At 37.1% G+C, this 19,353-nt stretch overlaps 1 long non-coding RNA gene across 2 annotated transcripts; it reads left to right on the top strand.

Moving 5' to 3' along the window:
* The first annotated feature begins 345 nt into the window (after nucleotides 1-345).
* LOC131032067 (uncharacterized) lies at nucleotides 346-4,203 on the top strand. Of its 2 annotated transcripts, XR_009358196.1 has the most exons (4): nucleotides 346-728; nucleotides 1,261-1,407; nucleotides 1,696-1,821; nucleotides 1,902-4,203. It is a non-coding gene; the product is annotated as an uncharacterized LOC131032067 (long non-coding RNA). The 2 variants fall into 2 exon arrangements; XR_009358197.1 differs by lacking the exon at nucleotides 1,261-1,407.
* The last annotated feature ends 15,150 nt before the right edge of the window (nucleotides 4,204-19,353 follow it).

Genomic DNA, 19,353 nt, shown 5'->3' on the forward strand with positions numbered 1-19,353 from the left:
TCAATCCTCCAATTTAAAAATGACAATTAAATTGACATTAGATAGTCGCTCTACTTGGTAACTTTAGTAAAACAGTTATAAAATAAGAGCTCTAAGATAATGAAAATAAACATTTGTTATTTTTCATAAATTTGAGGAAATAAATTCAATTTCTGAGGTTCCAGCCTGAAATATAATCAAAATATAATCAAGCACATTCACAAAATTATCCTTTCACACATTTTTACTTCAAGTCCTCTTTGCTCATTTTGATCAATTTTTAATTATGCCCGCAGGAACTATAGCGGAGGCTTTCTCAACTAACTGGTGGTTAAACTCAAAGCAACCAATCAGAAATATGTATCTTCCAAATGTTTCTTCATTTTCCTATCTTTATGTTGTGAAGTTGCACAATTTTTAACTGGAATATCGATGTCAAGTTCTTTCGCACCTGCTAAGTGGATTTTCTATCGGTTTGCAGAGGGCTGCTCAGATTTCAACGAGAGAGAATGCACGTTTGCAGAGGGACACACAACTTTAGAGGAGCCTACAGAAGCAGGGTTGCAGGTAATACTTGGCTATTAGGGACATAGCTTATCTGTGCATGCTGGTTTCAAGTGGAAGATCATGGAAGATTTTAGGGCATTAGGTGGAGCGTCCGCCCTAATAAAAAAATGCCTAAACCTATCCAGAATGCAACGGTGGTATGTAGAGATTGCACTCGTTACGAGGGAGGCACGAAATTTGCTGTAAGTCATGTTTTTTATTGCTTTGATAGTTGTCTTTTTACTATTTTTTATGTCGCCCTTCTTTTGGCACATGCTGGAGGATGATGGCAAAGGTTGTGGCATTTGGCTGTACACTTGCCAATTGGTCACCATTTGAGAAATGAATCAAACATTTTCTATTAGTTTTCTATTCTTTTACTGCATTGAAAAGCTATTGTTGTATTTATTCTTTGAATTTTAGCCTTTCTTCTGTCTTGCAAGGATTTTCCAAACAATATGAATAGTTGTCATTCTCTATGGGTTAGAATTTCAGAGGGTCTGGCTCATCCTTTTGCATTTTCTAACCATAAAAAAATAGCCACATTATTATCGAATTAAAGCATTTAACACAATAAGGGATTAGCTCATTTTATGGGTACAAGACAACATTTTGATTATCATAAGGAATTTTTCAGCCTAGGGTTAAGCCGTATTCTGAATTTTGCATCTGTAAATTCATGAAGTATACAAAGAATTTTAACGAGTTAATTTGGCTTTTCTTCTATGTCAAAAGCCCATTTGATGATGGATTCAGCTACGAGTACTTAAAGGATAGGCATTTCAAAACGCGAATTTGCGAAATTGGGGTTTCAACGAAGCTTAGGGTTTCGGGGTCTTGGTACCTTTTTGTGCATGGTCTTCCATGCACATTTCTATCTATGTATATTCCAGTTTGTTATCTATTTTTATTATTAGTATTGTGTTCTTGAGGCATTGACGTGACAATAGGATTTTGCATGATGATCTAATTTGTATTTGGCAGAAATATAGTCTTTTATTAGAGACTTATAGTAAGGACTCCAAACAGAAAACCCATTTGTTCAATGCCATTGAAACTATTCCTTGTCAATTTCTATCTGTGTATATTCCAGTTTGTTATCTATTTTTATTATTAGTATTATGTTCTTGAGGCATTGACGTGACAATAGGATTAATTTGTATTTGGCAGAAATATACAGTCTTTTATTAGAGACTTACATTAAGGACTCCAAACAGAAAACCCATCTGTTCAATGCCATTGAACTATTCCTTGCATGACAAGGAAAGCAGATTGGGCTCTTTGATAGATTGAGAGGTGATTATGCAGATCCACTGCTTTTTTATTTTTTATTTTTTAAAAGTGGGGGTTATTCTTACAATGAATTTCTTTGGCAGCTTTAAAAGTTTTTCTGAAAGGATTCTAGAATTTGTTTGTGTGGAGCGTATTTTTTCCTGTGGCAGGTGGGTTTCCTGTGGCAGGTGGGTTTGTTGACTCTTTTCATTTTGTAATGTCTCTGTTTTTGTTTTAAATTTCTTGGTAGTGTTACATTTATCAGGTTTGTTTTGTAGCTTTTGTGTAATATTTTTGTTGAAAAAGAGAGGGTTAATGCCAGGCTTAAATTTTTTAAATGACACTAAAGTGCTTAGGCAAAGTTTACAATCAAAAAACAAAATCTTCTTGTACTTGACCTCAGCTTGATTTATGTCCTCGTTCTTTGGCAGTTGCTTCCTCAAAGTTCTATGTAGAGCATTGCTTCTCTAAAATTTACAGTTTTGTACTTAGTTGTGCCTAGTTTCTTTTCCAAGTCCAAGGCTGAGTCCAAAATGTGCCCAGCTAGTAAGAGGTGAGTTCAAGTTTCAGTGTAGTATGAGGTGAGTTCAAGTTCAGTGTTAATATGGCTCAAATTTAAAAATTAAAATAAAAAGGTAGCAAACATTAAAAATATTGAAAGTAACGATGTTGTATGATGTTCACTTTATTAACTGCAAGAAAATTCAAATTCTCGGATCCATTTTTTAATATGCCCAGTGCCATATTTATGTGTAAAACTATACTACAGTACCATGATTTTGAAGCTTGGATGCTGAGAAATCCTCTAGCAGTGCGTAGGCACTGGTTATTCTCATTTGAGGTGAATTATACTAGTTATCAGTAGATTACTTTAGGAGTAGATGGATTGGCAAGTTTTGGTCACGAGATGCAAAACCATAATTTACAAAAATTGAGCAAGGATATGGAAAAAGAAATCTCCTAGTTGGTTTTTAGGTTGTGTAGGTGGGTCTGATATGCACTTCCGTGTGATCTCGTGGGATCGAATATACTGAATTTATTGTTGATCGATTATTGGCATGTGCTCTATAGTGCAACCATTTTCCCATGTACCGTGTATTGTGTATAACTTCTGCATAAAGGAATGTTATTTTTGGATGTTAATGTTATGAAACATTTTGTCCATTCTCACGTTGCACTAGGGTATAAAAAGGTTTATAATGTGCAAAATCCATTCAATTGGATGGAGTTGATTTTTGTCCAGTAAGTATCTGGAGCATCTAAGTTTCAGTTTTTAATTGTGTTTGGTTTATAATTGTAGTCTGCTTTGGATTTGTTATATGCTTTTGCAGTGGAAAGACCAACTTCTTTGAAAAAAGGGTTGGTGAATACTAGAAGGCTTCTGTTATGTCGAGCTTGACCAACACTCAAGGACATCATGTATTTAGATTGGGTTATATATGAAAATAGCAGGTCAAACCACTGGGGTAACAAAACTGAAAAGGAAAATGGCTAACTAAAATTTTGTCATTCCCATAAATGCATCGTGGAAACAAGGCAAAGCATGTTCTGTAGTATTTACTCCAACTATCTTCTTCTTCATAGTTCTTTACATGTACGTTCTTCACATATACAAGCTTCGGTGTAGTAGCAAAATCATTTTTAGGTTCTGGCTCAGCATCCTCCACTTCCAAATGTATAAGCAGTTCACTCCAACTATCTTCTTCTTCATAGTTCTTCACATTTGCGTTCTTCACATATACAAGCTTAGGTCTAGTAGTAAAATCATTTTTAGGTTCTAGCTCAGCTTCCTCTACTTCCAAAAGTATAAGCAGCTCAGCTGAACCCACCTACTTCTAAGTTGATTTCTCTCTTTCAGTTTCCTTTATATTAATTCGTTATTTCCACCAATAGCAAACCAGCTGTCCTACGATGATTTTTAGAAGGCACATGATTAAATGGAGCATCAACATAAATCACCTGTCCATCTATTTCTTGTTTTCATGCAAAGACAAGGTGTTGTTGGAGATAAATAAAATAGTTTGAGGGCCCATAGCATGTGCTATTATGGCCACATTTAGATGGGCAATAGACTTTCCAGGGTCTCATTGCCTCCAACGCATTGCACACTTCCAAGGGAGGACCCATATGTTCAAACTGTTTGGTTGAACATATGATACAGACACCAATATTTTGTATGATAGTCTACTACTACAGTCTTCTTTTCTCTTTTATGTACTTGGTCCTTTACAATTCAGAGGATTTTGAACATTGCAAGTATCTTTTTAATATCAATATATCCTGCCTATACAACTTTCTATTAACATATAGCTTCAAATCTAAGATTTGTGGGAATGACACAAGTTTAATTTTTTTGGTTCCAACAGTCTCAGTACTGATAAAGCACTTCAATTTGGATTGAGAGGACTTTAGGTCATGGTCAGTCAAAGGAAAATCAGGCTGCTCAGATTAGTCATGTTTGCAATTTGGAGGAATTGATTACATTGATGTTTGTCGTTGATGTCAACACTAGCTTGTTTGGTTGTCTATCGGGTCCTTGTAGAGTGGTTGGATTGTGATGTTAATCTAGAGACTATCTCTGGTATTCTTTGGTACGTTCAATTTGGTGGAATTGGTTTGGTTCGGTCATTCAGGTGCATGTCACATTCAGTTGGTTCGGGATTTAGTGATTCGAAAGCTATCATATGTTCTAGTAAACCTTTTGGTTATCGGTAAGGGTTTTATTAGCAGATCTTTGTTGAATATATTTTGATGGATTTAATAAGTGGTGTTGGTGCGGCTTGTAGAAAGTTCTCAGGATGTTGATGGTTATCATGTTCATGTTCTAGTTGATTGGTGGTGTTGCATTTGGCTTATGGTGACCTACTTTAGGTTCGGTGTTATTCTCCTAGGTTGTGGACCAGTTTATGTAACATGTTGTAGGATGCCCCTGATGCGTTACTGGTTGGATTTATTGTTTGGTTAATGATGTTTCGGTCTTAAGCCGGCTTGGGTTATCATTGGTTTGCGGGTTTATGTAATGGATTTATTGTATTATCTTTTAGGTGGCTGACCTAATTATTTAGGTCCCGGGTTTGTATAAATATGATGTAAGATCTCTTTGTAGATCACGGTCATGGATGGTTATGCGATTATTCGTGTGTGAATAAGATTGTAATCATATGCAAAGGATTTGGTCGATCATAGGTGATCAAATTAATTTTGTGTAAGAGGTTTAAGACCTCTGATATTGAGCTTAACTGGAACTGTACTCAAGCATAGGAGATGCTATACTTGTAGTTCAATCTTCTTTCTGGATTGTAGTTCGAAGATTTATTGTAGTTAGTGAGGATCCTTTTGTGATGAGTAGTGGGCTCTAGGTTGTTAGCCTTCCTGCATGTGCAGGCCCGTTATATGTAATATTTATTCATCTGATCAGTGGATAGATAATGTGGGTCTCCAATCCCACCATGGCTTTTCCTCATTTAGGTTTTCCACATATAAATTTGCGGTGTTATGGTGTTCATATTTGTGGTTGCATTATTACTTATTGTTATATGCTTTTATGCATACCGGTTGCTAAGTTGTTGTGTTAATAATGTTAAAACTAATCATTTTGGGAGAACACTGATTCACCCCCCCTCCTCTCAGTGTTCTTGGATTTCAACAATTGGTATTAGAGCCTGGTGCCTTGGAATAAGTCTAATAGCTTGAGGAAGATCCTACATCTGGAATCCATGGAGATGAGTTTGAAGAAATAACTTGAAGTAGCTCTTGAAGACTATGATGTTGAAAGATTGAAGAACATGAAGCTGCAAGATGAGTTGAGATTTGCAAAGGAATTCATCTTTACTCTGCAAGAAAGGTTGTCATTTGCAAAGCCAAAAGGAAAGAACTTTGTGATCAATTACAAAATCATGATGATGAAGAAAATAATGCTCTTAAGGAACTATGTCAGAAGTCGAGTCAAGATAATGGTGTCATAAAGAATGAAATGCAAGCCCTAACCATGAGGATGTCTAAGGAGATTGAAGATCGGAGGAAGAATGAAGAAAATATTGTCAAATCTCTTAAAGACAGATCTAAAGAATGCATTAGGTTGGCGCATGAGAATGATATATTGAGAATTGAATTGGTGCAATCTTAGAACAATGAGCAAGAGTTGGAAAGAATGATCATAGTCCTAAGAGGTGATCTGGATGCTGAAAATGAATACAAAGACAATTGTAAAGTAAGTTCTACAAAGCTTGATAAATTATTGAAGAATCAAGGGGATAGTGGAGACACTAGAGGTCTTGGATTTGAGCATGGAGAAATCTCTAGTACTGCAAATCTGAATGATACATCCGATCAGAAGAACAATCAGGAGAATCCACTAGTCAATCAAAATTAGAGGTCATTGGTAAGACAAGCCAATGCACATTAATTTAATGGTATATGCTTTGTTTGCAATATGTTTGGTCATATGGAAAGTCAATGCAGAAATAGAGTTAATCAGAACAACAATTCATTTACCGACCAATGTTTCAATTGCAAAAAGTATGGTCATAGGACAACAGATTGTAGAATGAATGAAAAATGTCATGTATGTGGAAAGTTTGGACATATGTCTAATCAATGTAGGCCAAGAAATAATCAAGGTTACAACAAGGAAATTCAAAAGAACAATATCACTTGTTATGCATGCAACAAAGTAGGACACATTGCTAAATTTTGCAGAAGCAAGAACCTACCGACAGGAAATGACAAATCCAATGAGAAGGGAAAGAAATAAGTTGATGATATTTAGAAGGAGCACGAGAAGAAGTGGGTTATGAAGTCTAAGGATCAATTGACAGAAGCATATACCCTGGTTACTCAATCAATAGAGCAGAATGTTCCTGCACCTGTAGGAAACTCATCTGGTAACTAAGGCAGATGCCTTAGGGAGAGGCAAATTTATAATAGATCTTGCATTGCTCCCGGTAGTGGTCTAAAAGCTTGTTCCAGACTTTGGAGAAGTCAGTTTGAAGGTTAACTGATGGAGATTTGTTGGATCTTGGATCTAGTTTGGTTTACCGATAAGACACTTTATGAGTTATGGTTTGGTAATACAACTACTGTTAAGTATTTCAAAATCTTTGGTAGTGAATTGAAAAGTTTGATCCTAGGAATATTTCTTGGCTATTCAAATGAAAGCAAAGCATTTAGATGTTATAACAAAAGATTGTAGAGAATTGTGGAGAGCGCTAATCTCAAGGTGGATGAGTAGTATAGAGATCAAATGAGAACTTATGAGAGAGAATCAGAAATGGAAATGTTCATAATTGATCCTGTAATGCCTGTACCAGAACAAAATGTTGAACCAGTTACCTCGGTAGTATCAAAAAATTCAACAGTAACTGAAGATCAGAGCAGAGAAACAGAAAGTCAGAAGACTCCTAGGTATGTAAGGTTGAATCATTCAGAAGATCGGATCAAATAGAAAAGAACAACACATGGACTTTAGTACTCCGACCTAAAAATAAGAATGTTATTGGAACTAAATGGGTTTTTAGGAATTAATTGAATGAAGATGGACAAGTTGTGAGGAAAAACGCTAGATTGGTCTGCAAAGGATATTCTCAGAAGGAAAGAATTGATTATGATGAATGTTTTGCTCTGGTAGCTAGGATTTTCAGATATTTACAAGGAACAACTGAATATGGTTTGTAGTATCCTAAAGATGATGACTTTCCTCTATGTGCATATAGATATGCAGATTGGGATGGAGATATAGATGACCAGAAAAGCACATCCAATGGAGTTTTCTTTCTTGGAAATAAACTTGTTTCATAGATCAGCAAGAAACAATCATGTACTTCTTTATCTACTGTTGACGCTGAGTATGTTGTTGCTGCTACTAGTTGTACACAAGTTCTATGGATGAAGCAAATGTTGAAAGATATAAGGGTAGATTGTGATGAACCGATAGTTATTCATTGTGATAACTCTACTTCTATTAACATATCAAAGAATCTGATATTCATTCTAAGACAAAGCACATATCAATCAAGTATAACTTTTTGAAAGAAAAGGTAGAAGCAAATGAAGTCAGATTGGTTTATGTGAACACTAAAGAGAAAATTGCAGATACCTTCACTAAACCTTTGCCCAAGGAATCATTTGAGTACTTTAGAGACAGATTGGGGGTCTTTGCCCCTTCGATTGAGACTTAAGTGATGCTGATTGGCATGAGTCCGGTATGCATTATCAGAAACTATCATTCATTCTAGATTGATGAGTTGGTGCTACTACTCTAGGGGAGTAGTCAGCTATGTGGTTTAGAGGATCTATTGTTTTTCTTTGATGTTTATTTCAGATTTCTGGCATTGATGTCAAAGGGGGAGAGATATACATGTGAAAAATAGAGCTTAATAGAGATATCGGTCACAAGGGGAGAAACAAAATTTTAGATTGGTTGTATCCCACTAGGGGAGTTTGGTTCAGGTCTATAGATGGTTAATTGGTACAGAGATAATTGGTTCAGAACTGCATTGATATATCATTTGCTGGATGTCTTCCATTGGGGGAGACTTGTTTGGCGTTTCTCGGCACTTGGATATTTTTCACATCTAGTGTTGCCATCAATTCCAAAGGGGGATATTATTGGCAATTTGGAGGAATTGATTATGTGTTGCATTGATGTCAACACTAGCTTATTTTGTTGTCTACTGAGTTCCGATAGAGTGGTTGGATTGTGATGTTGATCTGGAGACTATCTTTGGTATTCTCCAGTACGTTCAGTTTGGTGGAATTGGTTTGGTTTGGTCATTCAGATTCGTGTCACATTCAGTTGGTTCGAGATTTGGTGATCCAGAAGCTATCATATGTTCTAGTAAGCCTTTTGGTTATCGGTAAGGGTTTTACCAGTAGAGCTTTGTTGAAGATGTTTTGATGGATTTAATAAGTGGTGTCGGTGTGACTTCTAGAAGGTTCTCAAGATGTTGATGATTATCATGTTTGTGTTCCAGTTGATCAATGGTGTTGCATTTGGCTTATGGTGACCTACTTTAGGTCTGGTGTTATTCTCCTAGGTTATGGACCATTTTATGTAACGTGTTGGTGGATGCTCCTGATGTGTCACTGGTTGGATTTATTATTTGGTTAATGATGTTTCAGTCTCAGGATGACTTGGGTTATCATTGGTTTGCGGGTTAATATAATGGATTTATTCTATTATCTTTTAGGTGGCCGACCTAATTGTTTAGGTCTCGGGTTTGTATAAATATGATGTAAACAAGTAGCTTTGTTCATCCTTAACTATATCATCTGTAGGTATGGGATACCTTCTTCAATTTTGACTGACAATGGAGGATAATTCAAGAATAAATATCTAGATGAGCTCTGTGAAAAATTCAAAATCAAATAGCATTGGTCATCCATATATTACCCTCAAGGTAATGGACAAGCTGAAGCATCTAACAAAATAAACCTAGAAGGGATTGGCATCTGCAACTCAATCCTGCATTATGGGCTTATAGAACAAGTATCAGAATACCTATTGGGGCTACACCTTTTGCTTTGGTGTATGGATCCAAAGCAGTCTTACCTATTGAGGTGGAAATACCGTCTTTAAGAGTTTCTTTGCAAGGTCTCGTTACTGATGAAGACTATAGAATATCTAGATTGAAAGAACTTGGGTTACTGCATGAACGTCGACAAGTGGCTTTTGATCATTTGAGAGTGTATCAAAAGAGAATGTCTAAAGGATATAACAAGAAGGTTCGACAATGAGAATTTTAGTTTGGTGACCTTGTTCTGAGAGAAAATCCTAAAAATCAACAGTTTCGAGATAACAAAGGGAAGTTTGAACCCAACCGGCTGGGTCCCTACATCGTTACTGTAGTCTTTGGCTCTAGTACCTATCAACTCTCAACATTGGAAGGAGAATAGCTTCGTGAATCGATCAACACCATCCACTTGAAAAAATTCTTCACTTAGTATTCTCTGCTCTAGCAACCTATACAGCTGAAAAAGTCGTGGAAAAAAAATCCTAAAAATCATAAAATGTCCTGAAAAAAAAAGAGAGAAAAAGAATCTTTGCCAAGCAGGTGGAAACCTGGCAAATAGGTGCCTCTTGTACTCAAGCGCTCCATCTATCAATGCAACGTTGGCATTTCCCGCTTTCCTGTATCTTTGATTTCACTTGTACATATCTTTTAGTCTCTTTTTGTGACATCTTGGTTCTTTTAGAACCCTCATGGTTTGAAACTGATCAATGTATGTATTAGGATAATTGACTGAGCATTTTACGTGTCCTAAGAAGTATCAACCAAGTCATCTTTCTGTCAGTGATATCTGGTCGTCCAATCTGAGTTAGTCACCTGTCTCCTAACTACTAAAGAGTTTTATCACTGAGTAAACAAGAAAAACAACATTACTGCAAACAATCACTAAACAATTTGAGATGTGCATGAAATTTTCTTTGTGTGTTGTCTTTTATATTGGTTTTAAATTATTATTCCCTCTGAGTAACTCAAGGAAGTCTATCTTGACTAAGAGGAGAAAGGATTGGGGGCATAATATTTTCTTTATTTTTTGCTTGTAGGAATGATTCAGATGATCCAGAAACATCTAATCAGTTGGGTGTTTGTGATAAGTGCCTTCACAATAAGGTGAATTTGCCACACATACCTCGACTCTGTATATTTGTATGCTACAGGGAGGTTGGCATCATTTCTTTGTCCATTTTGAAAGAAATTATTTAATGTGAAATCCAGATGCATGCGTAATCTGTCCAAAGATATGAACAAAAAAAGGGTCATTGTAGACAAGATAATTAATATTGCACATGAAAAGAAAGGAACTCTATTCTTCCTGCTATGTTTGTAAATGTTCAATGATGAAAATTAAGCATTCCAAATCCAGTGATTAGGTTTTAGGTTGCATTCATTCTACATTTTATGCATTTCGAGTGATTTCGGTATGATAACAATGATCTCTTTATCTTCTGAATGAGAGTTTGAAGTATAATCATTTCTCAGCTAAGTGGTCTCTTTTTCATCATTTCTCCAATCGAGTACTTGTGTATTGAGATGTTAGATGCATACATATGCATATTATATAGATCCATACATTTTATTATACACATTCATTTGCATTCATATTATCGCATAGAAAAATAAAAATTTGCATTACTAGTTACTCTTTTTCATCATTTATTTACATATGAAAAGAAACAAAAAAAAATAGTTACTCTTTTTCATCATTTATTTACATATGAAAAGAAAAAAAAACATCCATATTCATCTGCATTACATACATCCATACTGAACAAATATGCATACATATAGAATAAAGCATATAGAAAAACATCTCATAAATCAATCAACACAAGTACGATGAAATCAAATCAAGATCTCATATATATCATCATTAATATCTCAGAGTACAAATGATATCAACTGTCATATACAATCTCTCATCAAAGCAAGAATCTATAGGCTACAAAAAATGGGGTATCTAACAAAATCTAGGAGCTCTAAAAAATCTAGCTCTCTGCCTCTCCCTCATCGCCAGGTGGTGGAGGAGGTGGAGCCTGCTGACCAGCATCCTGCCTAGGTGCCCGAGCTCCCTCAGATCGAGCCATATACTAAGAATATGGGACAACCTGATGTGCTACAGGAACTGCTACACTATAAGTTGCAACATAATATTCTGCCCGACTTGTCTCGTGCAAAACCTCTCACTGGAGAGTATCTCGCTCTGCCCTAACCTCTACCATCTGTCGGTCTCGCTCTGCAAGCTGTGTCTGAGACACTATCAACTGTGACTGCAAACCTGCTAATCTGGCTCTCATCAACCATAGTGGGTCGGCTGCCCCCTGCTGTCTCACAGGCTCTCCACCTCCATCTCTGCCTCCATCTCCACCTTGCTCATCCCTCCGTTGTTGCACCTATCTAGGAGCTGCTCTCTCCTCCTCTCCACTCTCTACAACCCTGGAACCACTAGCCCCCACACCAATAGCTCCAAGGGATCCACCCTCCCCTCTCTACTATTGTCTCCCCCCAGTTGGTACTCTGCTACTGCTAGCATCAGGATCACCACCTTCCCGCCTAGAACCTGCCGCTCTCTGTCCCTATGCTTGTCCCTATACTTGTAAATCTAGGGAAAGGATGTCTCTCAAACCAGTCCCTGTACTAGGGCAATACCACATCTACAATATCCTCTAGATAGTCTCATCACTGTTGCCTCAATCCGACCAACTCCTGCATGCTCAATGCATAGCACAACCTAGGGGCCCATCCTCGTCTCTCCTTGTCACCATATCGGGTGTAGGTGATGAACTCCTGTGATATCCCCTGAGGCCTGCCATAGTGCCTCTTAACTCTCAAAACCGTGAATCGCTCAATAATGGACACCGATCTCCCAATAAGAGGACGAGTCATGAACATATCTCTCTGCTGAGCTCTCTAGTTTTCCCACAGCTCTAGACCTCTGTACGATCTCCATACTACAATGATCAGATCATTGAGTTGTCATCTCCAATACTCTATCTTGCCCAAATGGGGCTGAGTAACATATCCAGAATATCTATAAACAATCAACTGGTGTAGATCTCTGGCATCATCCACAATCGGTCTAAAAACTGGGATATGCTCCCAGGCCCATATCTGAAGAACCAACACTCCTGTTGCCATGCTCTTCTTGTCCCTGTATACAATCTCATGCATCTCACGATACATGTGGGCTAATAGGCAAGATCCCCACCCTAATCTCTCAGGCTTAGTCAGTAGTCTCTCCAGCATCCTGGCCCACCCACATAGAAACCCCTGCTGACCCCTGTCTAGCATAATGAAATAGCCAATGAAACCTGCTAATACACATGCCAAGGGAAACTGCTCACTGTACCTAGCCATCATATCATCCCAGGTGATAGCCCGCTCAAGAATGTCCTCATCATGAAATATGCATCTCAAGGCTAAGATACCAGGATGCTGAGCATAATCATAGTCAACCTTATCCCTAGCAAATGGAATCCTCAAAATCATGTAAACATCCTCTGGTGTAATAGTCATCTCTCCAACTGGTAGATGAAAGGTGCTATGCTCAGAATGGAACTGCTCAACAAGTGCAGTAAGCATCTCGTGATTCATACAGATATCAGACATATCTAAAAGGTGAGTAAAGCTGCACAAATCAATATGTGCTCTATCTACATCTGACAGCTCGCGGACTAGCCTCATCATAGGAGGATAGACATACCGAAATAGGATATGTGGCAATTGAACATGCAAATATCAAACAATAGAGCATTAGCAAGTCATCCCAATTATGCTACAAAACATGTTAAACTTCACGTAAATCCAAATACACCAAATGCCAAATCAAAATTTCATGTTTTAAACCTTAAAAATGCTCACCGTTTTCCATACCACATTTCACAGTGTAAGCAGAAACTCGTATGAGTCAGGAATTCATACCACACAATAAAAGAGTCTCATACGACAAATTTCATAAACTCACACGATAATATGGGCTATCAAGCAAACTCTCGTACGATACATGGGATGACTCCACACGACAAAACATATAGCCCTAAATGATAAAACACATGAGAATAGTTCGTCATACAAAAGACAGTATCGTCTCACATGACAAAACGACATTGATCAATTTTCAACATCAAAAGGCAGAGACGAACAGATCCACCTTCATTTCGTGGATTTTTCGGAGGACCGTGTGCACGCCGGGCACCATCGTCCCGTCAACTTTCGCTCAAATTTGCAGAACAGCACCGTCTCGACATTTTACTGCTAATTCCAGGTCCGCAGCTTCATCCCATATCCCTATCTCTGTTTATAAGCGAATCTTTCCTACTTTACATGCATACCTAGTTCAATCTTTCTATCTACATTCTTTACAAAAGAGGGTATCCTTGCTATCACAACCCTTGAAACTCATTTAGAATCCAATCTTGCATTGTGTGGGATTGGATCTTGTGGGTTTCAACCCCTCTTTTGAATGTAAAGTCTCTCCTAAGTGAAAACCATCAACCCTAGTGACTCTCCCTTCTCTCTCCTTGGAGTTGGGGAGGGGAGAACAACTAGGGTTCGATTTTTCCGCTTTACATTTTGGTGAACCCAACGTGAACATCCTCATTCTGATTATTCATGGTTAGATATGAAAAATTTGCTTCCTTAATTACATTTCCATGTTTGATCTTTTGCAAATTTTAGAGGTTGATTGCATAAAAACCCTAAAATTTTCTTTTTAGTAATTAAACTTGTGAAATGTTTAAATTGTTAATGCTTGTTTCAGATCTACCCTTCTATTGCAAATTGTCAATGCATATTTGTGCTTTAATTCTGAAAATTAAGTGGTCAAATGTCAAAACCCTAATTTTTAAAACCTTCTTGATTCAACTTTTGACTGATAATTTCACTAATCAAAACACCTCCAAATCGGCTGTAACTTTGGATTCCGCAATAAAATCACAATATCTCTCATCCCTGAAAATTTGGAAAAAAGTTGCGAGGACCGTGTGCACCCCGAGCGCCATCGTCCCCGACATTTTTTCCGAAATTTCAGGAGCTAGATCTTACTGTATTTTTCTGCTAAAATCCAGAATTTTGGCTGATTTTATCAATTCTAATACTTTCAAAATTAAAGTCAAAGTTGGTCTAGCGATTGCTTGGATTGAGGCTTCTAATCATTCAAAAATTGTTGAAATTGAAATTTGTCTTAAAATTGTGTTTCTTATTGTCCTAAATCTGAAAAGTGTGTTAGCATTCATTCAAAATTTCAGTGCTTTATTCAAATTTTTGCAGTTTGTGACTTTTGAAATTAAGTGTTTAATTGCAACAATCTTGATTTCCACTTTCAAAATTGAATTTTGGAGAAATTGGGTCAATTTTTAAAATTTCAAAGCCTGCATTGCTTTCAGTATTCCCTCTAAAATCATAAAATTCAAAATTTCAGTTTCCCCCTCTTTTTCAAAATTCAAATTTTGCAGTTTTTTCAACAATCTTGGTAGGGTTCAATTTTGAGATTGCAACTTTAATTTGGCCTATCTACAGATCGTAAAATCACTCAATTTTTTCAGATTATCTTTAAAATCATCATAACTTTCATCCTTGAGAATTTCGAAAAAAGTTGCGAGGACCGTGTGCACTCCGTTCGCCACGGTCCCTGACATTTTTTCCGAAATTTCGGGAGATTGTCCTGATTGCATTTAACAGCTTAAATCTAGGAGATTGGCTGATTTTATTGAAATTTGCTACCTCTAAAATTCAAAATCTTCTCTCTTTCTTTAGTTCATGAGTTTTACAACAATAAGCCCTACTTACACTATTCTCGTTAGACGAAGCCTTAGAATTAAGTCCTTCCAAGGTGTAATTACTGAGGAGATGGAACCTAATTTGAATGGCCTTTTTAACGAGGACATGGGTAATTCCTCTAATCCTCTTAATGATGAAGAAGCTCTCCATGAGGTTTCTGTAGAACAACTTTCAAAATTGGATAACCAATTTGATGATTTTCGACAATGGATGTCTCAAGAATACCCCGATAGTCAAGCTCTTTCATTAATTGAGGGTCTAAAACGTATGGTTCAAAGTGATAAGAATGGAATTGATATTTTGCGTGGTATTGCACACATTGTGGATTCGAATGTGATGCCTATGAAGAGTTGTGCCGAAACTTTAGGTTATACACAACCTCCTACTCAAGTTAATCATTCTATTCCTTTGACAACTCCTATTGCTAGTATACCTACTTTTACATCAAACATAATGACTACTTCAATACAAGACATTCCTCCTATGATCACCAGTCATGGGGGGAATCCCTCTTCTTCAATCAACCCTCTTCCTTCATTCAATCCGACTTCTTCATTCATTCCTTCAATGAGTGTCTCTATTACATCTCCACAAATGAACATGACGCAAGGGGGCAATTCATTTAACCATTCCATTCCTCCTTGTAGTGTTCCTCCTTTCCAATCATCTCCTATGACTAACTATCATAGTGTCCCACCACCTTACTCTCAATCAATACCTTCTTTCAATAACATAATACCTCCATCACAATCTAACACATCTAATATGAACTCTTCGACTGAAGCGACCATTAACAATCTTGCACAAACTGTCTCTTCTTTACAGCAACAAATTGCCTCTATGAATCAATCTAAGTTTAGTGTGCCCACATTTGATGTTGCGAGCCCACTTTCTCTTGACATTGTTCGAGCTATTCCCCCTAAACATGTTGAAATTCCGCATTTGTAGCTTTATAATGGTAAGGGTGACCCTCTAACACATGTTAAGACCTTTCAAACAATATGTACTGATTTTGCTTATGACCAAAGGTTGCTTGCAAAACTGTTTACTAGAACATTAAGAGACAAAGCCCTACAATGGTATTGCTCGTTGCTGTCTTATTCTATTACTTCTTTCGAACAACTTGCAAATGCTTTTATTCAACAATTTCAAAACAATATATGTCCTAAAGTTACTTTGATTGATTTAATGCATTGTAAACAAGGTGTTAAAGAAAAAGTGACTGATTTCATTGGTAGATATAAGCATTTGTATGCTCAAATTTCTTTTCCAGTACCTGACAATGATATTCAAAGAATCTTTATTTCTAATTTACAAAAAGATATTAGAGAAAAACTTCTGTTTTCTGAGTTTACTTCTTTCCAACAGTTGTGCGCAACTCTTGACAATTATCAACTGAGTGTGAGTCAAATGGAACAAGCAAATCCTATGGCTCCGAGTGATAAGGGTGATAGTAGTCAACAACCACTTGGGAAGTTTAAACCGAACAGAGAGTCCATTAAATTCAATGAAAACATCATCAACAACAATGTGAATGCAGCATCAGGTGTGCCTCCTATTTCTAAGTTTTTCAAGAAAGAAAGAAAGTTTACTCCTTTGAATGAATCATTGTATAGTATTTTGAATAAGTTATTGGAACAAAATGTGCTTACTCTTCCTCCTATAAGGCAAATAGATCCTGCAAAAATTAATTCACCCTATTTTGATAACAAATCTTTTTGTCAATTTCATCGTCATCCTGGGCATGATACTGAAAAATGTTTTGCTGTAAAGGGTAAAATTCAAGATTTGATTGATAATAATACTATCTCTGTTTCTGGTGTGAACGATAAAGGCAACACATATGTAGCTCCTCCTAACCAAAATCTTAAGATTTTTACTGATCCATTACCTTCTCATACCTCTAATGCGATTGATACTAATGATTCCTCTATCTCACCTGATGATCTTGTGTCTATGACTCCGAATGTGATTAACTTTGTAGAGCAGCAGAAAATCCCTAAAGAACCTTCCATCACATTTGATTCCAGTGAAACTATCAGGGCACCTGATGGTCCTTTATATATAGTTGCAAAAGTCAAGAATACACCTTGCCGTGGAGTGCTTATTGATCCTTCTTGTATGGTTAATATCATTACTGAAGAATTTCTTTTTACTTTGCAATTGAATCAAGTGATCTACGATGAAGCAAATGTGGTTGTGAAATTATTTGATGCATTTTCTTCTCCTGCAATTGGTTCTATTACATTACCTATTGAAGTTCATAACAAATCCCTTGATGTGGACTTTGCTATTATTCCATCATCTGAACAATTTCGTGTGAAGCTAGGCTATCCTTGGCTATCTTCCATGAAAGCTATTGCTTCTCCTATTCACAAGTGTCTGAAATTTCCCCATAATGGTGAAGTTGTTACTGTCAATCATAGTCTCTTTAAACCAGCTGAAAGAACTTCTAGCGTTCCTATTGATTACTTTTGGCCTAAACAATTCCAATCTCTTCCTCCGCGAAGTGATCATCTTTTCAAATCTTATCAAAAGTGGAAAAAAGATATGATCCTATCTCTAAGTGAACCTAGAACACCCAAACTTGACATTCCTATCGTTCTTGAGAAAGAAGTTCTTCCCTTGAAAGATAAAACTAATGTCTTTCCTCAAGAAGATTTCCAACCCATCCCTATGAATGGGATTATGCCTATATCTAATAAACTTTCTAAAAGTAGACCTATACCTCTTCGTCATGATGGACTTGGTCTCCTTCCTAAACCGAATATTCCTCCCTTATATGGAGCAGTTCCTCCTCCTTCCTCTTATGGAGAGAAGAGACCTTCCTCTTCTTCTATTATTCAACCTAAGAGACCACAACCTAAACACCCAAGTGATAAGGATGAGAACATTCCTCCTCCTCACTCTTCTCAACTTCCTACTAAGACTAGACGAAATCGTTCTGCACGTGAACGCCGACAAAAACGTCGTCTTAGAGCTCAGGCAGCTGCTTCTCAAAGTTTGCAATCCCCAAAAACACCTTCAGCCAGTATTATTCCATTTTCTCCTCAGCCGAAGATTGAGCCGAAATCTCTTAAACATAAGATGCATGATGGCCTTGATCCTGTACGAGTTAAAGATCCTATTTTTATAAATCTTGATGATGACATAGATGAAAATGTTATTTATGATGAAAATGTTACTCCTGTTCATTCTGATAGTGAATATGAATATGTTGATGTTGATAACCATTTATCTAACGAATTTTCTAAAGCACTTATCCTAGCTCCTAGACAAGAACAACGTGGCTCAGAACATGAACATAGCCCTTGTTTGGATCTTGTGATAGCTCCATCTGTTGTGTTGGATGTTCCTCCTCTAGCGTGTTTCCTACCTTCCTGAAATATTGATCAGCAAGATCGGGGGGTAGATGACGTGCTAGACTAGTTCATTAGCATAGTAGATTCTCTCCTCCTCTCTTGATCTTTTGTTACTTCTTCTATGTGTTATTCTCATTCTTCTATTTGTTGTTCTTAGTGTTGTCTACTTGAGGACGATGCAAAGCATTGAGATCCCTTTTGGTCTCTCTCATGTTGACTCAAAAGACACATGTGTTCCCTTCTTCTAGGTGACCTTCCTTGATTGGGGAATGAAGAACAATTATGCATACATACATATGATATACATGAATTATCATACAACATACTGACCCCGAGGAAAGCGAAGTCACCTCGTGCTTTGTGTTTTGTGTCTATTATCCTTGGGCTTATCTCACACTTGGGGGCTAAATCCTTGTGATAACGTGCTCCTTTCCCTTATCATTTTTATATGTATCACTACCTTAAAGCAATCACCCCCGGTGAGGCGTGTGTGATCACTTTAACGTAGGGGGGCATACATCCCGTTCATATCTTTTCAAGATACTTGAAAGTTTCTTGGCGAATTTAGCTTTGCCTTGAAAATTTTTGATATCTTTCTTGCATGACTCATAGTGAGGGAACCTTACTACTGACAGTCATGGTTCTCCCTCGTGATCTTCCCTTTTACTTTGTCAATCGAAGTCGTAAGATCCTTAGTCCACTGGGGGCTTGGTGTATCTTGCCTCCTTGACGTGGTGAAAGTCTTTCAATGTTGTTTCCTTGTACTTTATCGGAAGTATGAGCGTACGCTTATACTCCCGCTAAAGTGGGGGCTAAATGTAGCGTCCTAAAATTGTGACACTTGCAATTTCGATTGCATTTGGGTCTTCACGATGACGACGCAACGTTGAACCTGAATGGAGACCCCAAAACCT

Source organism: Cryptomeria japonica, chromosome 6 (assembly GCF_030272615.1).
Source record: "Cryptomeria japonica chromosome 6, Sugi_1.0, whole genome shotgun sequence".
NCBI classification, from domain to species: Eukaryota; Viridiplantae; Streptophyta; class Pinopsida; order Cupressales; family Cupressaceae; genus Cryptomeria; species Cryptomeria japonica.